This window comes from Ictidomys tridecemlineatus, chromosome 4 (genome assembly GCF_052094955.1).
Source record: "Ictidomys tridecemlineatus isolate mIctTri1 chromosome 4, mIctTri1.hap1, whole genome shotgun sequence".
NCBI lineage: Eukaryota > Metazoa > Chordata > Mammalia > Rodentia > Sciuridae > Ictidomys > Ictidomys tridecemlineatus.
In genome coordinates this window covers 91,761,058-91,779,344 of record NC_135480.1, presented here as the reverse complement: position 1 = coordinate 91,779,344, position 18,287 = coordinate 91,761,058, and the positions used below count along the sequence as shown (strand labels likewise).

Sequence of the window (18,287 nt, the reverse complement as noted above, 5' to 3'; positions counted from 1 at the left end):
ATAATGCAACAAGATCATGGTGGTGGAATCTCTCAATCGGGCCATCGTGTAGAGGTTTGGGAATCTAGCAGAAACATTTAGGCTTCTATCCTGTTCCCCAGTTCTTCAACAATGACTATGTCTGGGTGGAGAAGGTAAGATGAAAACGAAAGACAACTATCCTGGTAAAGGCCAAGACTAACAGATACCTTAAGCCAGTGTAGTTTAAATATGTATTTAAATCAGCTTCCAGTTCCCATTAGCTCTTTATCATGCCCTGCATGTGTGCATGCCTGTGAAAGATTTTCAGTAAATTTGAAAAAGTTCTTCCAAACAAGCCTGCCAGCAGGAGACACATCTGTGTGGGCACACAAGGCAAGGACACAGATGGTTTGTGGATAAGCAGTACTTGGGAAGAGGCTGGGCTCTGGCTGAGGCAAACCACAAACACAAAAGGGTCAGTCTTAAATCAGCTCTGTCTAGCATCAGACTCAGATTGGGTGAATAGATGGGTCTGAATTAACACATTCAGACAGTGACTGTTTTCATCTTGCTTCATATTTCATTAAGTTCTAAGGAGCACTCTGTCTATGCAAGGGAAACCAGAGAGCTGAGGAACCTATGGTCTTCAAGGATATAATGCAATAAAACTTTACCATATGAAACAAAAAGACAAAGAAAGGAGGGAAAGGGAATGGAAAAGAAAGGAAGAAAAACATTTTCTAAGGCTCTGAGTGTTTGAAGCATGTATGAAAGAAGCATAATTTTTGACTTTATACAGATATGCACATGAGGAAAAGTATGTAAGCATTAAGAAAAATTACCACCCCAGAGAAATGAAAAATCTTTCAAATTGTGTATTTACAGTTCAAACATGCTATCCAGCACATCACATTAGAGGTATAATGCTCCTACATAATGATCTCTCTCAGGCCACATTCCAGAACCTTCCATTTCTCCTTGTCTGACAATTAGCTTGAAAAACTCTCTGCTGGTATGCACTAAAATGACATCTAAGAGGGTTATTTTCCTCCTTTCTTGGGGAATAAAAAACTCATCCAGAGTTTATTTTTGTGGTTTATAGCAATGGAAGTTCAAGCCAATCCTAGAAATCAGGGCTGCCTGTAAATTTACTTATGATCTGCTTCAAAAGTAAAGTGGTTTTTCTGACTTTCCTTGTGGTCATCCACATCCAGACACTGGTTTCATGGAGGCAGCAGAGTGTGGGGTGGCAGGGGGAGTAGGGCTGATGAAATGTGTTCTGATCTACAAAAGAACAGGATTGATAACATCAATCCATTTGGCACAAAAAAATAATCTAGATTTTATATGTTCTCAATTATATATTCTAGTTTTAAAAAACAAATTTCTAAATAAAGTCACAATATAAAATGGTAAACTTAACATTGGCATAAAAATTAAGTGGATTCAGTCTTGTTGCTGTAGAATGATGTTTTGGTAAGATTTTTGCTTTTGTATGATCAGAACACATTGGAGACATTTATATAGAAACATCTGACAGAAAGACTAAGTAGACTGGGTCATCTTCAAGACCTTGGAGGCAAGCAAGGTACCCTGCTCTTAAGGTACCTGCTAACCCTGACCACACAGAGGAGGTCATAGAATTCATTTATGAACTAGATTATTAGATGGGGCTTTGCAATGAACTCCTACTGTAAAACCAACAACAACAACAAAAAAATAGTTTTAACTCACTTTAGAGCTATGATTATGCGTGACTTGATAGATGTTTTCTGAGTGATTTACAGTGTTAAGAAACATTGAATATTTATTGAGTAAAAACAGTGATATTGAAGAAGGAAAAGTGGATGCATATAAGGTGTGAAAGGTAAATCTTCATATCTGTAGTAGATCAGTAGACCTGATACTTTAAAATATTGAGAAGTAGCAGTCAGAACACAGGAGACAGGATCACATGTCTGTCTGAGGCTAGCCTCAATAACTTAGTGAGACCCTGTCTCAAAATAAAAAATAAAAAGGACTGGGGATGTAGCTCAGTGGTAAAACATGCCTGGGTTAAATTCTTAGTACAAAACAAAACAAAAACCAAACCAAACCAAACCAAAACAACAACAAAAGAGCTGTCAGTCAGTATAAATGCTAGAACACAGCCGAAGAAACAGTTAAAATAATTAAAATGGGTTCTCTTGAGAAACAGAAATCTGGAGATGGATTAGACCCTGAAGATTGCTGTCTTTTCATTGTAAGTCCTGCAATACTATGATTTTCTTTTTTATATTGGGGACTGAAACCATTGACCTACACTCCCAGTTTCCCCCAGTCCTTTTTTAAGTTACTGAGGTTGGCCTCAAATGCATGATCCTCAGCTCTCAGCTTCCCAAGTCACTGGGATTACAAGTGTGTGGCACCATACATGGACTGTGATGTTTTAAATGATGTGAAAGTGTGATTTTAACATAAATAAAAAGTAAACTTAAAAAGAATGCCGCTGGGTATGGAGGTCCACACCTATAATCCTAGCTACTTGGAAGAATGAGGCAGGAGGATCACAAGTTCTAGGCTAGCTTGGGCAACTTACTGAGAGCCTGATTCAAAATTTTAAAAAGGACTGGGAATGTAGCTCAGTGGTAGAGTGCTTGCCTAGTGTGTGTGAAGCCGTGTGTTCAATCCCCAGTAACATACAAACATACACACACACACACACACACACACACACACACACACACACATACACACTTCCCACCCAAGCAGAGGTACTAGAGATACAGTACCAATAAACCTCTTGAGATACAGTATCAATAAACCCTTACCCACTGTTTTCAAAAACGAAGAAACTAAGTCTCAAGGAAGTTGCATGCAACAAATGGATGAATTACCAAATGCAAGCTACTTCTAGAACAGTATTCAGCCAGGCCACACATTGCAGAATTGTGTTGGATTTGATATAGAAGAGGCATGGGAAATATTTAATAGGAATGTGGAAGAGTTTGAGTTAAGAAACATTGACATGGTTCAATGTGATAAATACTCAGTAGCTACCAAAATGTCCATGTAATCAGATATAGTAATTATGAATCCTCCTTTGGGGACCAAAAATAATCAAGTGAAAAAATATGTCTTTTCTGGAGAATACATTGGAAAGAGCAAGAGTATTATTTACATAAATCCTCAATGAGAGAATATAATCAAAATAAAGTACCAGAATGAAAATATCGAGATAAAATAGAATATATCAGATTATTGCAGATCTGTGATATAACTTTTCAGTATCCTACAAATTTCATAAATAGAAACCAGTGGATACTGAAGTAAACCTAATTCAGTGTTCCTTTCAAAAACCTCCATACATAAAAATGAAGCTTAAAACCTAGTTAAAATAAATGAAAATTTTGTTTATTAAAAAAGTACCACAAATTATAAGTATTTTTCCAGAGGTTTAATAAAGATATTGTTATTATGTATTTTTTATATTTTGCAGTGCTGGGGATTGAATGAAGGACCTTATGTGTGCTAGGCAAGCGCTCTACCACTTACCTACATCCCAGCCCCATGACTAATTATACATATATTTTAAAGTCCTTTAGAGACTTTACCTTTTAGAGATACACACTGAAATGCATACAAATGAAAAGATGATACCTGGGATTTGCTTCAAAATAAAATGGGTGCAAAGAGGGTAAGTTTATAAGAGATCAAACAGCATTGGTTATGAGCTAATGATTTTTTGGATATTGGGATCTATCACACTAGTCTACCTATTTGTGTGTGTGTATATATATATATATTTTTTCCAAACATGAAATAATCAAAAAAGGTGTTATCCACAAAATTGAGAATCATTGCAAGTAAGCTAACATTTTCTACAACCAAGAAAGATTATGATGAATTTGTTCATAACAAAAGTTAAAGGTAAATTGATTACTCTTTAACCACTTTGTGAAACTATGAAACACAATAAAAATATTTAATTTGTGTTTAACTCACATCATTTCCATGATTGACTTAGTTCTGTTTAGATCTCTTTGAATCCTCTGGTCTATAGCTCTCAATATGCTGTTTGGCATAATCATTATTTAAACAATTACTTAATGAGTTTATACTTAGTGGTACAAAATATAATAATATATATCAATGACATCTTAGGTTCAATGAAATATAGTAGATGAGTTGAATAGATAAAACTAGCAATTAAGACGTGACACATTCTAACAATATTCATAATTTTATAAAGTTAAAAATGAAAGAAAAAATGTGCCTCTTGGAATTGATGAAGCATAATATTTATTTATGAAAAATATCTTTTATTATTCCAAACCTTTACCTCCACACTAAATCAATCTTTTAAATCAATTGAATTATAAATTAATATTTATCTCCACCTTAAGTTTGCCAGTGGTATCCCTACCTCCTCCTACTAACCCCATATCACTAGTTTGAAGATACTAGCTTTGTATATCTCTCTCCTTTTGTCCAACGCCAAGCAAGGTGCCTTATCTCATAAATAATTAAGAGAATGAATAAACACAGACTACATTTCAAAGTGCTGTGTGCTCAGTAGGTCCTAGTGACTGACAAATATCCCTCTGTAAACATGGACGTAAACCTTGTACCAGTCAGGGTATATTATTCAAAAACAGAAACTAGCTCTACCTATTCAAGCAGAAAAGGAATTTCTTCTGGAGATGGGTAACCCACAGAATCTAGGTGGGCTAGGGAACTAGGTTTGCAGGTTATGTAGCCAAAAATAAGGCTTGAAATGATGACACAGAAGAGTCCAGTAAAGACACCTCTACTGCCACCACCAGGCACAGACTGGTACTGTCCCCATTGACCCTCCAGCATTGAATAAGGGACTTTACTGACTTGAACATGGGCCATGAAAGAGTTTGGACTGTGGGCCCAGGTCTGTGGTACAAGGATGTCTAGGAGGGAAACATAGGAATAGGTTCTGTCTTATAATGCAGGAGAGCTGGTTAATTTTAGGTGACAGGTAGATTTGCCATGGAGTACCCAGATTCAACATTACTTCTGAGTAGTCTGTAAAGGAATTTCTGGATGAGATTAGCATTTGGATTGGTGGACTTGGTAAAATATATTGCCTTCTACAATGTGGGTGGGCATCATCTCATCTGTTGAGGGCCCCAAAGAGAACTAAAAACTGAAAGAAGGCAATAAGGAGAAATGAGCTCCTTGCCTACTGGTCTTTTCTTACCCTTGGACTAGAATTACTCTGCCAGCTTTCCTGGATTTCCAGCCTGTACACAGTGTATTATGGGATTTCTCAGCTGCCAAAAATGAGCTTCTCAGCTGCCAATTCTTCATAGTACAGTTCTTCTATACATATCTCCTATAGGTTCCCTTTCTCTGAGAACCTTGACTAGTAACAGTACTTAACATGGGACAGGGGTTCAGATGGCAGTGTTGGAAAGAAATAACAAGTGTCCACTCTACATTATAAACAAATACCTTTGAAGCCAAAACACAATACAGAACGATGATAGAGTACACATAGAGCACACTCAATAGCAAACACATATTCACCTGGTATACATACAAATGAAAAGATGATACCTGGGATTTGCTTCAAAGTAAAATGGGTGCAAATAATTTGTATGAATTATAAATTAATATTTATAATTTAGTGATTAGGTGCACTGGGCAATTTATTTTAGAACTAAGACACTTAGCTATTTTATAGCTAATCAAAATAAATATAATCATTTGCAACTAAGAATTTAAAATATGATCTTAGATAATTTTTTAAATGTCTAGAAATTGACACTTTAACCTAGCAGTAGTAGTTACAGAGTAGATGCATTTATTTTAAGTTATAATCAGTCAATTACCTAGGAAATAATTCAGTGGAAAATAATGTTTTATATTCATTATAAATCAAAGAAATGAAGTACAATAGTTACATATATGTCAATAAGGCTTAATTAGATATTGTTTGTAGGTGCCTGGAAACTCAATTTAAACTGCATAACCAGATTTAGAAGTGCTTTTAAGATCATCAAAGTTAACATCCCACCTAGTAAAGGCATTCTTTCTTACTATATCCCTGACAGGTGGTCCAAAATGCATCACTTTATGGACAACATGCTGTAATTTTTGTTGCTGACCTTCTTTAATCTGGACTTTATTCATCTATGAGTCCAAATAAAGTATAACACTAATTTCTTCTCTACTATTAGCTAATATTTAAATGAACTAAAATTATTTTTAACAATCCAATTGTTTTTAAACTAGGACTTCAAAACCCAGTTATTGGTGACTGATTTTAGAAACTAAATGGACCTCACATCTATCCCTTTGAAAATATAATCTTAGCTTCAGTTCTTGCTCTAAGCTAAGAGACATCAAGTTTGAATCTGGTTGTTATTCAAATTCAGGTTTTATTTGAGCTTTTTGAGATGATTTCTGCATATTTGAATCATTTAGAAAATTTTAGAAATGTTATTATCAAGTAAAGAATTCTAAGGCAGGTCAATAGAAATCTTCTATGTTGGCTTCCACCTCTATGAACATTCTTTGGATACAGATGTCCAGCTATGAGATGACATCTCAAACCTCATTTCTGCATTTCACTCACAAAGATTATTTAAGAGCCTAGTTGATAGCTTTGCTGTTTATATGTAAAAATTGTATGAGTCTGACTATATTTTAAATACTCTAGGTTATCTTAAAGTTAGAGGAATAGTAGGGGAAATACTTGGTCCTTTACAGAACTCTTCAGTGAAGCAAAAACTATAACCCAATCCATCTATTTTATAAGTCTTGATTTTCATTTGGGCTCACACATTGGGTTATGTACACACACATCATACATGAGACAGACTATAAAGTCAAAATTTCATGCTAGGTATTTGAGTGAAGGTTTTAAAAATGTAAATACATGTATATACATTCCAATTGAAATAGTTCTGATAAATGTTTACCATTTTAAGAGATTGTAAAGTTAAACTTCTCAATTAAAAGCATTTATTTATATTTTTGCTAATTTAATGGATTCTAAGGCCAAAGACAATCTGAAATTAAAATGTAAGTGTTCTGCTGAAATACAGAATCTTTAGAAAATCTGGCTTGAAAATGATGGAGGGGTAAAATATTTCTCTGCTCCTTTTAAAGAAAAAAAAGAAGAAATGTATAGTAAATTAACTCCAGAGATTGATTTACATTTTAAATATTTATAAGGCCAACTGGCAAGTGAAAAAGATTTAGGGAACAGAGTTTATGTCGATGTTGATATCTGTGAAACTAAAATACAGCTGTAGAATAAATAAATTATTAACTTCATCATGAATGAAACCTTTAAAACATATGGCAGATTTTCACCAAGTACTTACACAAAGAAAAGTAGGAAGGAGAACTACAGTAGCTGAAATAAACTCTTATACCAAGCATTTTAATTAGTCAAGTCCTAATCCCAAAATTAAAATAAAAGCTACAGGGGCTGGGGTTATGGCTCAGCGGTAGAGCACTCATCTAACATGTGTGAAGCCCTGGGTTCGATCCTCAGCACCACATAAAAATAAGTAAATAAAATAAAGCCATTGTGTCCAACTATACTTAAAAAGTAAATATTAAAAAAATAATAAAAAGATAAAAGCTACATTAAAAAGCTATGTAAAGAACTTTGAATCTGCAGTCACAAACTTGTTTGACACTGATTATTTTTTTTTTTTTTTGAGAGAGAGAGAGAGAGAGAGAGAATTTTTAATATTTATTTATTTTAGTTTTCGGCGGACACAACATCTTTGGGTTTTTTTTTTTTTTGTATGTGGTGCTGAGGATTGAACCCGGGCCGCACACATGCCAGGCGAGCGCGCTACCGCTTGGTCCACATCCCCAGCCTCGAGACTGATTTTTAAAAAGGGAATTTAATGAGCTTTCCTTAGAGATTTATCACAATCATCTCACTTTGCATCAAAAGAAGAAAAAAAAATAATTTGTAAATTATTTCAATGGCATCTGAAACATCGTATAGAGCACACAGACATTATACAAACTCTCTAATTTCATTAAGAGAGAAGCTCTCCATCCTTAGAGCCCTAGCAACATTTAAAGCTCATTTTATAGATATAGATATTGGAGTTGACACAATATTATTATTTTTAATGCTCATATCTTCCAATCTGTAACACAAAACTGACATTAAATATGATTTGATTTGTTCATGGTTAGCATAAGTGAGCTGAAAGGTTAAATCTCCTTTCAAGAACATTGTGTCTTTAGGATCTTTAAATTCAAAGTTTTTACTAAGGACTTAGAATGTGAACTGAGGACACAATTTCAGTTGAGGCTTTCCCTGGCTGATGGTCCATATAAATTGTCATTTGAGATCAATAAAGTAAGCCCTTCTTTAGTAAGCTGTATCCATATGAAACCTTGTTGAAAATAAAACCAATGGTCTTTTTGCCTTGAAATTTTAGCAACTTGAATATGTCCTGATCACTACTGTTTTTTACATATACTCTCAAAATTATTATGTAGGACATGTTTGGCTGATACTGCAAAGAGGAACCATATAAATAATACCTTCTGTATTTTGAAAGATGATTACTTGATAAGAAAATCCCTGATGGGAGCAGTGGTGCATGCCAGTAATCCCAGCGGCTTGAGAGGCTGAGGCAGGAGGATTGCAAGTTCAAAGCCAGCCTCAGCAACTAGTGAGGCCCTAAGCAACTTAGCAAGACACTGTCTTTAAATAAAATATTTTTAAAAAGGGCTAGGATGTGGCTCAGTAATTAAGTGCCCCTAAATTCAATCCCTGGTACAAAACAAAAACAAAAACAAAACACTGATGACAGCTTATGTGGACTATCACCCAGCAAGAGCCTCAACTGAAATTATGTGCTCAATTCATGTTCTATGTCTTTAGTATATACTCTGAATTTAAATGATCTACTCATCAGATATTTTGCATAAAGTAATTTTTATGATTTCAAAAACTTATTGTAAAACATGAAGTAAAAATTTAACCATATATATAGATACTCAAGTATATGATGAGGGCCTTCTGAAGGATGGTCCCTATTCCAAATTTGTTGACAGCAGTATATTCTAGAATGGTACTCTATTATCAGTTGTTGTAGTTTTCCCATTTGGAATCTTCAAAAAAATGAGTTACTGTTCTGTGCCTAGTCTGTGTTGGTCTGATCTTCGACTTCCCTGGAATCTTCCTATCATGAGTAATTGTGAAAGTACTTCTGGGTCTTCAAAGACACAAATGTAAGTGGTGTGCTACTGCTTTGGAATTAATTGCATTTGGAACACTCTAAGTAGGTACTCTTGGATACTACAAGCATATGGTCGTTTTCACATAGTGCTATTTCTGTAAAATATACATTCTTCCCATCATCAAAATCTGCTTCCTTAAAGATGGATCAACCAAATCAGAAAATGATAGCAATTTAATGTTTTTTATCTACTTGAAGCAACAGATTTGCTAACATCAAAACATCTGCTTATCTTATTTCAGGAATTTGTACTAGAAGTAAACTGAATATTGATCAGCATCTCAAACATTACATTTAAATATCTACTTTTATACAAAAGTAATAAAACTTTTAAAGAATACATTCCCATATCATGTCATCACATCATGACTTTCCCTGAGGAAACCAGGATAGTAGTGGAATAGTGAAAGAGCACTCAGTGTGTTCATCAAAGGGTAGATCAACTGCTTTTTTGAGGTGAGGTGGGGGAGGGTACCAGGAATTGAACTCAGGGACACTCAACCACTGAGCCACGTCCCCAGCTCTATTTTGTATTTTATTTAGAAACAAGGTCTCGCTGAGTTGCTTAGCACCTCGCTGTTGCTGAGGCTGCTCTTGAACTTGTGATCCTCCTGACTCAGCTTCCACTGGGCATTACAGGCATGCACCCAGCCAGTACCTGCCTTTTAAAATGCAATGAGATGCATTCAGCTAAGCTCCAGTACCAGTCCCTGCACTTTTCCTTTTCTTTTCCCTCCCATCAGCAACTACTTAAACTTTTTCTTTTAGATTCTCCTTCTCCCTTCCCTCATTCTCAGCAAACCTCTGTGTCTTTTGAGACCATCAGGTAAAATTCTTCAATTTCCAGCTCTACTCCACTATCCATAAACCTATGCCTTTTTTTTTTTTTTTTTTTTTTCTTCCAGGATAAGATCTCACACTTTGTTCTAGGCCAGCCCAGTCAAAACTGCTGGGCATCTCAATTGTGATTGGAGCTGTCCAGCAGAATTCAGTGTCTCTCTCAGGCTCCTACAGCAGACTCCCTTCCTCTTACCTCCTGCTTTTAGCATAGCAAATCCCCCATCTTATGTTGTAAATCCCTTTCCCACCCCACTTCTCAACTTTGCATCCTTGGCACCTCCCACAAAGCCTAGCAAACAGAGGTATTCAGCAAATATATATGGAATGAAACTACTCATTTTTAAGCATGGGTTGTTTTCAATAGCTTAAACCAGCACTGAGCTTGTCCCAGATTGTCTACAGAACAGCATATGATTTCTGCTCTACTCTATTTTTTTCAACCCATAAGTGACCCAAAAAGGAGGAATAAAACATTTCCATTAACTAGAGTTGCTAGGAAAAAAATACAGGCTGTCCTGTGCAAACTGAATTTCACATAAACAACTAATTTTTTTGCATAAATATATCCCAATTATTGTATGAAATATATTTAAACTAAAACAGTATTCACTGATTTGAAGTTCAAATTTAACTGGGTAGGGTGGATTTTTTTATTTGTTAAATCTGGAACCCCTACTAGTAACTGTTTAAAAATTCTCAAAGGACTCAGGTATTGCTTCCTTAAGACACCTAGAAATTTGTAACTGAGCTCCTCAAACTTCTCAGATAGCTAGATTTTATGTATGTTAATGCAGCTGTGTTTATATCTGAGTAGCTTAGTAATACACTTTAGGAAATGCTGCTTATTATGTAAGATTTTCACTTACTGTGTTAATGTCATTGATTCCTTTTTAATACCATCTATCAATTATTTTATACAAAGAATACTATGATTTTGGCTCAAAATCCTTGAAAAGGTAATATTTATAGAGTTATTACTAACCTAAGTTAAGTCGTGGCTATATGTATTAATAACAATTTTTGAAAATGTCCTATTTTCAAGTAAATCAGCAATATACAATAAGAAATGTATCTAAAGCTCTCATTCTGGGATTTCTTTTCTTTATTAATCAAGCACAGCAATACATACTGTTCTCACTAACAGACTCGGAGAAACAGTCTGGCAGGCGGAGGTGGAGCCAGTGATGTAACTGCAGAAGGTCTTTGTTGGGAGAGCTCTCCCTCAATGTGAAACATCTGTAAATGGGAGAGCTTCAGCCTCACTATGTTGGGCTGGCAAGAGAAAAAGAGTTCTTCTTTGATCATCCTGTCCTGGGAGGTGTGATATTTTAGTTAACAGAGGAAATCCTCATGGATCTTTAAGAATATTAAGTGGACAGGGGTAGCAAGGAGTACCATTTTAGAGTACTGACTGTGTGTCTGTATGCCTGTTTTCTGATTAAGGTAATGGTGCAATGGAAGTTATATTCTAAAGTGTAGGGGAAAATGACTGAACCTGTTTCTATCCTGAAGTTCCCTACAGTAATGGGTTCTTTTCTCAGTGTTCTTGACAGTGATGTCGTACAGAGAAGGCATCCATTTCTTATTCCCATGAAAGAGATTAAAGAGAGAGAGAGAGAGATATCTCCCAATGTAGAGGGATGTACAAGAGTGTGCCTTTGCCAAAATTTCAACTAGACTGTCCTCAGAGAAAACTTCTAGAGAGAGAGAATGACTAAGTCTGCTGTAACTACATGGTGTTGTAGGATGATAATGAATTAAGATGTTTATCCCAATACCAGCACACTACCTTCTTTCCACCATAATGGCAGCACCAGTAAAGGACGGTTGTCAAGCGACGGACACAATACTGCACACACTGCAGAGATGCAGAACAATGCCTGGAAGTCTGCCCAAAATTGGTCTTTCTAAATGACAGGTTCAATTTATGGTACCAATCTAGAGCTCACTGGGTGTCAGTGACATCTTTTTCCTCCTTGATGAGGGAAAGCGATAAAATTTAGAAGGCTCACGGCACTGGTTTGGGGCTTCCACCTGCCTGTACAGAGCAAAAAGGCTGACAAACATACTCATTAAACTTGATCTGAAGCAAGTGAGACCGTAAGGTCGTTTCTGAAATATTCATAAGGCGTGTTACCGGACTCGCCACTTAGAGGTCGAGCTGAAACACCGTGAGCCGGAGCAGCGAGTGCCCACACTTGGAAAAAGCACTTAGAAACACAGCAAGACCCACGGCTACACTCCACTGTTCGGGTTTTAACAGCTCTGTCCCCCACTCGCCTGTTTAATCCTACCTGCTCCGGAAAGAGCTGTTTTAAGTGCAGAGTTTCCCAGCAGTTGGAGGAGGCGCCAGCCCCTCATCAGCTCCTCCAGGTAGAAGCGCCAACGACCCTAGCCCGGCGACTCCACTCAGCTGCCTTGCCCAGCCTTAGTGACCAAGCCCACAGGGAAGAGGGTTCCTCGGGATCCGGACCGGCCACTCGTCCCACCCAGGCAGCCCTTTGTCCCGGCTTCCCATTTTGTCCTCTGCTTTGGATCCCTCCCACCCGATTCCGGCGGCGTTCAGTCGCTAGGCGACCTGCGCCCAGGCCGAGATGCAAACAGCCTCTGCGCTGACCTGCGGCGCGGCTGGTGTAAATCTCAGGGGGCAGGATGAGGAAGAGGATTATGATCCCGGGTGATCCCAGAGCTCCTGCACCGAGGTAGTGTGCACTTTCATCCAGGTCCCCTCTCTGCCTCCAAACCTTGGAATTTCTGCTTCGCCCCAGACAGCGCAGCTCGCACTATGCCTGACGTCCTCGCAGCCACCTCTCTCCTCTTCAAGGGCATTAATCTTGCCCCGTGGATCTTCTGGGGTCACTACTCACCTGAGCTTTTGACAGTGAAAGGCTCAGCAGCTCCCAGCGCTCAGCAGGGCGGTCTCCATCTCTGCTTTTTCCAGCGCTCGGGCGGCGCGCTGCGCGGCCCTAATCAACGCGGTTGGTCCCTGGCGCCGAAGCTGGACAGAGGCTGCCGCGGCTGCCGCACTGGCTGCGGGCGCAGGAGGGGCGGGGGCGGGGCAGGAATCTGGGTCGCGTGGAGCTGAGCAAGTCGGGATGCACCCTGGGCGACCAGCTCCGAGGAGGCTACCAGGAGCAGATGGGGAGGGCGTGCAGAGGTTTCCCTGGGAGCACCAAGCGGGCGGCGACTGAGCATGCTCAGTCCGGGAGCCCGGGGCGCGGGCGCGGTGCAGGGGGAAAGAGCGCGGCCCCCAGAATCAGAGTCTTGAGGGAAAGGGTTAAATCTGCGGACCTGACTTCTGTGGACCCATTGGCACGGTGTTGGTTGCAGTGGCCCAGTTTAATTGTGCCTGGGTAGTTGAGTGGAGGCGTCCACGACTGGAAGATGGGTGAACTCGGGGAGACTTGTCAATGGGAATTTCCAGCAGTTCAGCGCAAGGTGTTTTCCCTACCCGCTTTCTAGAGAATTGTCCAGAAGTCAAAGTTTGTTTTTAGTTTAGCTTCAGCCTCCGACATCCCACCGAGCCCCAGGCACTTCCCCATCCAGATGGGTATCCTCATCTGTTTTCCTGTGACAGGAGACCTCAGACAGACAACCTCCCCCGCCTTTCCCTGACTTCTGGACCTGTCAGGTCAAGTTGTCAAAGAGCCAGCTCTTTAATTAGGAGTAATTAAAGAGAGATCGTGTCAGTCTTCCCAGGTCCACATCTGCGTTTCAACCAGGGCTTATGAAACAATACCTTAACCCCGCGGTTAATTATAATGGAATGAATTATAGGCACAGTGGTCTGGGGGCTATTTGGGGAACATCGTTTCGCAGGGCAGTAGGTTGGCCCTAGAACCCACTTCCTCCAACCCCACCCGCATGCTCGTGTGTGCATACTTGCGCACGCACAAACACACACACACACACACACACACACACACACACACACTAGGAAACTTGACCTTCTTTCTTGGGGATTGTATTTCGTGTTTCATGAGACAGCACTGGGTTGGGCAAAGAGGATGAGCTTTGAATTTAAAGTTGATTTCAGTCTTATTTTTCACCCTCAAGCAGATTATTTGGTTATTTAGCCATTCTGCACCTCTGCCTCCTCATCGTGAAATGGAGGGTTGTAATAGCTACCTCTCTGAGCTGTGTGGAGAATTACCCCAGGCAGCAGGCTGCCAGAAAGCCACAGAAATCAGTTCTGGTAGAAAAAGCCCCTGTCACATAGTAGATGTTCACTGAATAAAAGTTTGTGGGTTCTACTTCCACTATTCTCTTTTTATGAAAGTTTGGTTTAGTGAGGTCCTTAAATGGTGAATGTTTACCTACCATCCCACACAGTGAATGGAAAGTGATGGGGGAGGGACAAAAAGTTTAATCTCCATACTAAAATATTTCCTTTCTCTATACCCAAGGACAGCATTTCTGTAATTGCCAGTGTCAACCTGGATTCCTGGACTCATGTCCTAATCATCTCTTCCAGGATCTTATACCACTTGTAGTCCCTTACCTTTACCCAACTTTAGCCTCTATTTTTGTCAATAGTTATTCCCTCTGTCATATATCTACCTACTGTTTGAATAACTTAAGTTTTTCTCTCTGATCCTCTTATTGTCTGACAGTGAGGCAGACTTGGCACCACTTAGAACCAACTTATCCAAAGCATATCTGTCTACATGTACTCCATAGCAACTAGTGATTACCTTGCCATTGTTACAAGTGAGCAACTCCAGGCCAAGGTCTCATTCATCTTTGTATTACAGAACTTAGAAGATGATCAGCATGTATGCATGTTCTCAACTCTATTTGCTTCCTTAGACCATAGTTCTTTTCTGATTTGTCTTTATGTTAACTCTAGAATTAATTCACTAGCATTGGGCTCTATTTTTTTCCTTTTCTTGGTCTGTTAATTTCCTTCTAGTCATAAATCTGCATGTTTCTTTACATCTGGATGCTGAATTATTTTTGTATAAAAAATCTTATTTAGCAGATTAATGCACAACAACAGAGATGGTAATTGTAGAAATTGAGATTATGTGATCTAACATTTGCAAGTAAAAAGTAAAGAATCCATAGAGGAAGATGTTGTGCCCAAAGTTAAATCAGGAAAGCGGAAGAGGAAGGGGAAGACTTAGGAGCTGCTGGGCTGTGTCATCCACTTTGACTTAACATTGGCTCATTACAAGTGACACGGAGGTTGAACATCATCCTGAGGAATTTATTTGAATAAAAATTTGTCCACCCAGAGATTTATTTCTTTAGTAAGTTAGACTGAGCAACAGGCAAGTAGGAATTTCCTGTTTGAATCATTTTGTGGGTGGGGTAGAAGTCGTGACCCATTTTTATTTTCAGTCTAGCTCTGATCCTAAGCATTGTGACTTGGGGAATTTGTAGTAGGAGATTATTCTTTAATGCATTTGTTTGATAACAAATCTAGAAAGAAAGCCTCTGGATTTAAAAAGTATTGAGCCTTGTCTAATTTTATTTAATTGTGTAAAGTTTAGAAATTGATATAAACCTCTCTATCTTCCAATAGAATGAATTTTATAGACCTATGGAGTTCTGGGTACAAAACCGAAGTGGCAGTTGGACTCAACATGCCTATTAATTAAGCTATAGTGATAAAATTGTGACTGGGTTTACATGCGAGTTAATCATCACTTTAGAGAGCAATTTAAACCAAATAAGCTATGACTCTTAGACATGCTGCTGTGGCAGTAGTTCTTAAAATGTGATCTAGAGATAGGGCTTTCCAGTGGCCCAAGGACTGGTCCAAAATGCAATTCATTTAATCATATATCCCCAAGTATATATGCCATGCTAGATGTTGGAAATACAAAATGGGTAAGACACTGTCTGTGATCTTGAGGTATTCATATTTGGAAAGTTGCATCTCTCTCTCTCTCTCTCTCTCTCTCTCTCTCTCTGTCTCTCTGTCTCTCTCTCTCTTTCACTAAGTGTGAGATTTTCCTTAAGGTTTGTTTCTAATGTAGAACTAAATTCGTATTAAACTCCCTTATCTTCTCAATTCAATCATCTAGACTCTTTTGTGTGTGATCTTTGTTTAAGATATCATTCTCCCATAACAAAGACCTTAGTTTTTAAACTCAGTTGAATGTTGGTATACAAGTTTCTACTCCTGCCAGGTAAGTTTAAAGGAGTATAATTCACCTTGAAAAATAACTGATCTTGCAAGAATATAAAGAAAGAAACTGATGTCAAAGAATGGGATAAAACTTTAAATACTTCGTGACTGACACTGTGTATGATGTTCCTGTTTAGAAATCATAATGGACCAATCCTTTATTAGTCTTTACTAATGGGAAGCTACTGAGAAAGGCATTGATATTTATAGGTGGAAGCTCCTATATCAGAATTTATTTTTAAGGAGGAAATTTACATTTTTAAGGCATAAAGTTTAGTCAAGTCTAGCATATGGGATAAAATTTAGGCTTCTGTAAATCTATGAAAATCAGGCTACAAATCAGATCCAGAAGCTGTATTATTTCTTCCTGAAAATAATGCAGTGTTGACATGAAATCCTTTGGTGAAACTCTGGAATGTTTTGATGCCAAGATAAACTTTGGGGACAGTGTAAAATTCCCACAAAATATTTGGCATGACCAACAAATAAAAAATGTATCTCTTGGGGCTAGGGATGTGGCTCAAGCGGTAGTGCGCTCGCCTGGCATGTGTGCGGCCCGGGTTCGATCCTCAGCACCACATACAAAGAAAGATGTTGTGTCTGCCGAAAACTAAAAATAAATAAATAAATATTTAAAAAATTTTTAAAAAAATGTATCTTTTGAAAATAAAGAAACTAGATGTGGTCGAAAATATACAAAACTAATCAGCTGAGCATGGTGTTGCACTCCTGTAATCCCAGCAGCTCAGGAGCTGAGGCAGGAGGATCACAAGTTCAAAGCCAGCCTCAGCAAAAGTGAGGCACTTAGCAACTCAGTGAGACCCTGTCTCTAAACAAAATATATAATAGGGCTGGGGATGTGGCTGGGTGGTTGAGTTCCCCTGAGTTCAATCCTTAGCACCACCCCCTCCCCCCCAAAAAAGAAAATATACAAACCTAGGTGGGACTATCATTTACTTTGTAAATGGTGCTGGGCTAGACTGGCTGGCTGTGATATCATTTCGCTTAATGGTCCAAAACGCAGCCAGTTTCTTTGACCTTAGCAGTGGTATAAAGGAAGCTCAAGTACTAACATTTAAATTGTTCATTGCTGATCCTAAGTCTGAAATTATCCCAGCATTGTTTTAGGTGGAGTAGTGAAATGTGCTATCATTGTCAATGCCATCATTAGTGACTACTGAGAACTAGAACTCACGGCCTCTCTGGTGGTCAGGTTTGAAGGAATCAATGCCTTGGAGTCTCAGAATGAACTAAACAACATCCAAATTCCCTTTACTTCTGTTGTTGACTTGAAGAATAGAGTTAAAATGGTTATGGCCAACATGGCAAATAAATGGCCCCTTCCTTCTAATCCACTGGGGAAGGAAATTTTCATCCTACAGAAAGGGACAGGCCCCTTATCACTGGGAAGACAATAGTTATCCACTAGGTAAAAGAAAAAAGAAGGGAAGGGTGGAGGAGAGTTTTTAACGAGGAATGAAGGATCTCATATCTATTCTTTTCTCAGGAATATATATCTAGATAACCTAATAATTCTGATTTTACAAGTAGTCTTCATGACCATAACAACCTCTTTTTTCATGTTATGGTCTCTATCAAAGTAAACCTGTCAGTAGATCATACTTTGCTGACTTTTGGCACAATTCATATAGTCAAACAATGAGAATATAGTGAAAAATTAGAATCAGGTCATTTTAAAATTATTTTTTTATTGAGGGGGATGGGTACTGTGGCTTTACATTTCATGGCATCATGTATTTAAATGTATTAATTATAACATTGAGCCACCTGGAGTGAAGTGCCTTTGAAAGTCTGACTTTTCAGCTTTTGAAATTCCATAAAATAGATGTGTTTAGAGTACCTGTTCTTTCTTTTGTTGTTGTAGAAAGGGGTTTCTTCTATGTGAAGCATCTAGGAAACTCAACATTATGACTGCACAAGCATTAAATTCCTTCATTTCAGCAAGCATTTCTTGAGTGCCTACTACAAATAAGACTCACTTCTAGGGAGGATTCCACATATTTAGGTTCTAAAAAATAGTCCAAGGATAATATTAACTGAAGATAACTTAAAAATGTTAAATAACTAGTACTTATACATGTTCTTACTAT

General features: G+C 38.2%; 1 protein-coding gene across 3 annotated transcripts in view; it reads right to left on the bottom strand.

The window, feature by feature from the left end:
* Positions 1 to 13,228, bottom strand: part of Elmod1 (ELMO domain containing 1) — a 69,469-nt gene extending 56,241 nt beyond the window's left edge. For 2 of the 3 annotated variants that reach the window (XM_005329074.5, XM_021728954.3), the window contains exon 1: positions 12,908 to 13,228. The gene's annotated coding sequence lies outside the window, so the exon portion shown is untranslated. Of the gene's footprint in view, positions 1 to 12,334; positions 12,659 to 12,907 lie in introns of those variants that run through there. The other variant, XM_021728951.3, reaches the window with a different exon arrangement.
* Positions 13,229 to 18,287: the final 5,059 nt, after the last annotated feature.